Source organism: Miscanthus floridulus, chromosome 14 (genome assembly GCF_019320115.1).
Source record: "Miscanthus floridulus cultivar M001 chromosome 14, ASM1932011v1, whole genome shotgun sequence".
Lineage (NCBI taxonomy): Eukaryota > Viridiplantae > Streptophyta > Magnoliopsida > Poales > Poaceae > Miscanthus > Miscanthus floridulus.
In genome coordinates this window covers 29,811,717-29,817,716 of record NC_089593.1, presented here as the reverse complement: position 1 = coordinate 29,817,716, position 6,000 = coordinate 29,811,717, and positions in this window count along the sequence as shown.

Genomic DNA, 6,000 nt, shown 5'->3' with positions numbered 1-6,000 from the left:
TTGAATGTTCTTGTAGAGGAAGTCAACGGGCTTGGACTCACTCAAATGCAACCATCCAATGTTGTAAGGAAAATCTTGAGTGTCCTCCCCATTGACAAATATGGGCATATTGTGACCGTGCTCTATCAAGGTGATCTTTCCACCGCTACACCAACGCAAATCTTGGGAAAGATCAATGCTCATGAGATGTACATACACATCACACCACAAGATGGCTCATCCTCTACAAAGAAGAAAGACAAAGACTTAGCATTCAAGGCTAGCCAAGAGAAGGGCAAAGCAAGAATTGAGTATGAGAGCTCAAGTGATGATGAAGTTGATGATGCAAGTCTTGCTCTCATGGTGAGAAGAACCGCCAAGATGCTAAAGAAGCTCAACAAGAGTGGCATCAAGTTCGATGGCAAGAAAAAGAAGTTCTTCACTAGCTCTAGAAAAAAGCCAATCTCCGAGATGGATTGCTACAATTGTGGAGAACTTGGTCATCTAGCACATCAATGCACCAAGCCCAAGAAAGATAAGTACAAGAACAAATACAAGGGCAAGAAAGATGACTCAAGCAATGAAGAAGATGAGAAAAAGAAAAACAAGCCATACAAGAAGAAAGATGGCAAGAAGGACTTCCACAAGAAGAAGAAAAGTGGGAAGGCATACATCATCGGTGATTGGCTCACGGACATTGATTCATCTAGTTGCTCATCCGATAATGATAGTGATAATGAGAAGGTGGCCGCCATTGTGATTGACTCCTCATCATCTTCACCGACACCACCGCTACCATCCTCTACACACCTATGCCTTATGGCCAAGGGTGATCAAAAGGTATCAAATGATGATGATAGTAGTGGTGATGATCATGCTAGCAATGAAGATAGTGATAGTGATGATGATGAATATGAATCACCTTCTTATGATGATCTTGTCAAATTGCTAAATCAATACACTAAGATCATTAGGAAGACTAGAGCTAAGAATGACAAGCTATAAGCTAAGAATGATTCTCTTTTAGCTAAATGTGACATAGCGGAAAAGGCTAGTGTTGAGCTTAGAGAAGTAAATGATGCTATGTCATCCAAACTCAAGGAGCTCAAATCTTCTAAGAAAGAGCTTAAAGATAAACATGATAAACTTGAGGGGATGCATAAAGAGCTCATCACTAGCCACAACAAGCTAAAAGAAGAATATACAACTCTTAAGATCAATCATGATAATCTTGTTATTGCTCAAGAATTTTTATCAAATGAGCCACATGATGCTACTAACGATGTTGTTAAGATTGATATAGCTACATCATGTGATGATTTAATTGTTAAGAGCATTGAGCAAGGATCTAGTGGCAAAGGCAAGCAAGTGGTTGAAACCGACAACTATGATGAGTATGTCAAGCTCAAGCATGATAATGAAAAGCTAAAGAAAGAGTTTGAAGAGTTCAAAACCCACAACACTATTGTGCTAGAAACTCTTGATCATGATGGTGATTTGATTCTTGAGAATGAGAAGCTCAAAGAAGAGAACAAGAGACTCAAGGAAGAGAAAAATAGTGATGCACTCAAGGAAGATAAAAATAATGATGCACTTAAGGAAGAGAACAAGAAGCTCAAGTTGGAAAAAGAGCATCTCAAGATTGGATTGAGCAAGTTCACAAGAGGCAAGCATCTTCAAAGTGAGCTACTAATGAACACCGTCATGAATATGGATAGAAGTGGCATTGGGTACATGGCAAACAAAGAGAAGAAGGCTCAAGCTCAACAACAACAACAAAAGCCAAATCCAAAGAAGTGTTTTGAGTGTGGACAAGAAGGCCACTTTGCCCATGAGTGTCAAACTCCACCACCACAACCCTTGCCCAAGCATGCTATACCTTTTACTTTCAATGCTCATTACATGCTTAGAAAGGATTCTAGTGGAAAAGATGAAAGTCATGTTCTTAGGACCTCCCAACAAGAATAGACCTAAGAAAATTTAGGTAGCAAAGTCACTTGTTGAGAAGGTGAAGGGCCCTCAACAAGTTTGGGTTCCTAAAGCTTGATCTCTTGTGTGTAGGTGAACTACAAGACCAGTGGAAGTCATTAGGTAATTGATAGTGGTTGCACAAAACATATGACTGGTGATCCTCGTATGTTCACCTCACTAGATGAAGAAGTAGATGGACAAGAAAGAATCACATTTGGAGATAATTCAAAGGGCAAAGTCAAAGGATTGGGCAAAGTGGCAATATCAAATGATCATTCAATCTCAAATGTGCTATATGTTGCTTCTTTGAGCTTCAACTTGCTATTCGTTGGACAATTGTATGATCTTGGCTTTCAATGCCTATTTACCGAGAAGGAAGTGGTTGTATCCAAGAAAGATGATGATCAAGTGATATTCAAGGGATTTAGATACAACAACCTATATCTAGTGGACTTCACCTCCGAAGATGCAAATTTGAAGACTTGCCTATTCACCAAAACAACATTTGGGTGGCTATGGCATAGAAGACTTGCTCATGTTGGGATGAGCTCACTCAAGAAACTAATGAAGAATGATTTGGTGAGAGGGTTGAAGGATGTGAAGTTTGAGAAGGATAAGCTATGTAGTGCATGCCAAGCTGGCAAGCAAGTTGCAAATACCCATCCTACAAAAACTTTCATGTCAACCACAAGAGTACTAGAACTCCTTCACATGGATTTATTTGGACCAACAATATACAAGAGTTTGGGAGGAAATCTTTATTGTCTTGTGATTGTTGATGACTATTCAAGATATACATGGGTGTTCTTCCTTCATGACAAATCCAAAGTTGCATCATGCTTCAAGAAGTTTGCCAAGAGAGCACAAAATGAGTTTGAGGTGAAGCTCAAGAAGATTAGAAGTGACAATAGGAAAGAATTTGACAACACAAATATAGAAGCCTATTGTGATGAAGTTGGGATCAAGCATGAGGTCTCCGCAACATATACTCCTCAACAAAATGGTGTAGTTGAGAGAAAGAACCGGACATTGATCACTCTTGCAAGAATAATGCTAGATGAGTACAACACACCCGAAGCTCTATGGGCGGAAGCTATCAACACCGCATGTTATGCACCCAACCGCCTACTCCTTCAAAAGTTTCTTGGCAAGACACCTTATGAGTTGCTCAATGGGAAGAAGCCAGACGTCTCCTTCTTTAGGGTGTTTGGTTGCAAATGCTACATCTACAAGAAGCGGCAACACCTAGGGAAGTTTCAAAGACGTTGTGATATTGGTTTTCTTGTTGGTTACTCATCAAAGTCCAAAGCATATAGAGTATTTGATGAATCTAACGGCTTGGTTGAAGAAACATATGATATGGAATTTGATGAATCTAACGGCTCCCAAGGAGCACATGAGAATCTTGATGATGTAGGTGATGAACCATTGAGGGAGGCTACGAAGAACATTCCGGTTGGAGACATCAAGCCTAAAGATGATGAAGATGATGTACAAGTTATTGATCCACCTTCTTCATCAAGTGTGCCATAAGATGGTGAAAAAGATGGAAGAGTAGAAAATGAAGATACCCATGTCTCCCATGATCAAATGGTGGTACAAGCACAAGATGTTGATGCTCCACAACCTCCCCCTCAGTGGTCAATAGAAGAAATACACCTCTACTACAAGATCATCCACAAGATCTCATCATAAGGAGTCCATCAAAGGGTGTAATGACTCGCTCACAAAAACTTGCTTCATTTATTGAACATCACTCTTTTGTCTCTTACTTTGAGCCTACTAAGGTAGAAGAAGCTCTTCAAGATCTAGATTGGATAAATGCCATACATGAAGAGTTGAACAACTTCACCCGCAATGAAGTTTGGACTCTTAAAGAGCAACCACAAGGTGCAAGAGTCATTGGAACAAAGTGGGTGTTCCATAACAAGCAAGATGATCAAGACGTTGTTGTGAGGAATAAGGCAAGACTAGTTGCAAAGAGGTTCTCTCAAGTTGAAGGGTTGGATTTTGGAGAGACCTTTGCACCGGTTGCAAGACTAGAAGCCATTCATATCCTCCTTGCATATGCATCACATCATGAAATGAAACTTTATCAAATGGATGTAAAAAGTGCTTTTTTAAATGGCTTTATTAATGGACTAGTCTATGTTGATCAACCTCCCGGGTTTGAAGACCCTAGATATCCTAATCATATTTATAGGTTGTCCAAGGCGTTATATGGGCTTAAGCAAGTTCCAAGAGCTTGGTATGAGCGCCTTCGGAACTTTCTCATTGAGAAGGGCTTCACCATTGGGAAGGTTGACACCACACTATTCACCAAGAAGCTTGATGGATATATCTTCATTTGTCAAATATATGTTGATGATATCATCTTTGGATCATCAAATGAAGATTCTTGCAAAGAGTTTGGTGAATTGATGTCGAAGGAGTTCGAGATGTCAATGATTGGTGAGCTTACATTCTTTCTTGGTTTTCAAGTCAAGCAAATGAGAGAAGGGATTTTCATGTCTCAAGAAAAGTACACCAAGGATCTTCTCAAGAGGTTCAAAATGGATGAATGTAAGCCAATCAAGACACCTATGCCAACTAATGGACATCTCAACCTAGATGAGGGAGGTAACACGGTTGATCAAACTCTCTACCGCTCTATGATTGGTAGCTTGTTATATTTAACCGCATCTAGGCCCGACATCATGTTTAGCATGTGTATGTGTGCTAGATTTCAAGCTAATCCTAAGGAAACTCATTTGAGTGCCATTAAAAGAATCCTTAGGTATCTTAAGCACACACCAAGCATTTGCCTTTGGTATCCCAAAGGCGCTATATTTGAATTAGTTGGTTATTCCGATTCAGATTATGCCGGTTGCAAAGTTGATAGAAAAAGCACATCCGGAGGGTGCCATTTGCTTGGTAGATCACTTGTGTCTTGGTCCTCCAAGAAGCAAAATAATGTGGCTTTGTCCACCGCTAAAGCGGAATACATTGCCGCGGGTGCTTGTTGTGCATAAATACTTTACATGAAGCAAACTTTGCTAGACTATGGTGTAGTTCTAGAAAAAGTACCTCTTTTGTGTGACAATGAGAGTGCGGTAAAATTTGCTAATAATCCGGTTCAACACTTTCGCACCAAGCACATAGATATCCGCCATCACTTTCTTAGAGATCATGTTGCTAAAAGTGATATATCATTAGAAGGTGTAAGGACCGAGGATCAATTGGCAGATATCTTCACTAAACCGCTAGATGAGGCGTCTTTTTGTCAATTGCGGAATGAGCTCAATGTACTTGATTTTTGCAACTTCACTAGAAAATGAGCTTGTGTTGTCCATTGCATTGCATTGTAACATACAACATATTTACCTTTTGGTAATGCATATAGGGCTTGTCTAACATGGTTAAGATAACCGCCGAAAAGCGTGTGAAGAAGCTTAACCTTGGATCAAACTTGACAAGCAACTAGAATTACTTTCAAACATTGCATTGCATATGCATGGATATTGTTTTATCGTTTCTCTTTAATCACCCTTTTATTGCCTATTTTCTTAAAAAAAGAATTATAGCCTAAGGCAAAATACTTTGAAAATTTTGAGGATTTGAGAGAGGTCACTCACATCAGTCCCAATTAGTGTTTATTTGGATCTTATTGAAGTTGGGACTTGATTGGGAATAGGCAGCTCGGAGGAAAAGTGAAGATCTGCTGGAAAAGAGTGACCGGACGCTGCACCGGATTCTGAAGTCCAGCGTCTGGTTAGTTCACAGGAGGTGAACCATGCTGCGAAGGAGTGACCGGACGCTGGAACAATGTTCTACCTACGTCTGGTCAGATGGTGGTTCAATGTCTGATCAAGCGAAGGTGATTAAGGCAGTGAGGACCGGACTCTGGCTATGTCCGGTCGGGGTTCACTGGACGCATTCGGTCATGACTCAGGGAGTTTTGGACCTCTCTGGAGTCGATAGAACTCTGGGTGGCAGCATCCTGTCATTGCCACCAGAGCGTCCGATCAGTAGATAACGTGTGGGATTCCAACTCTTTTCTCCATTTCCTTA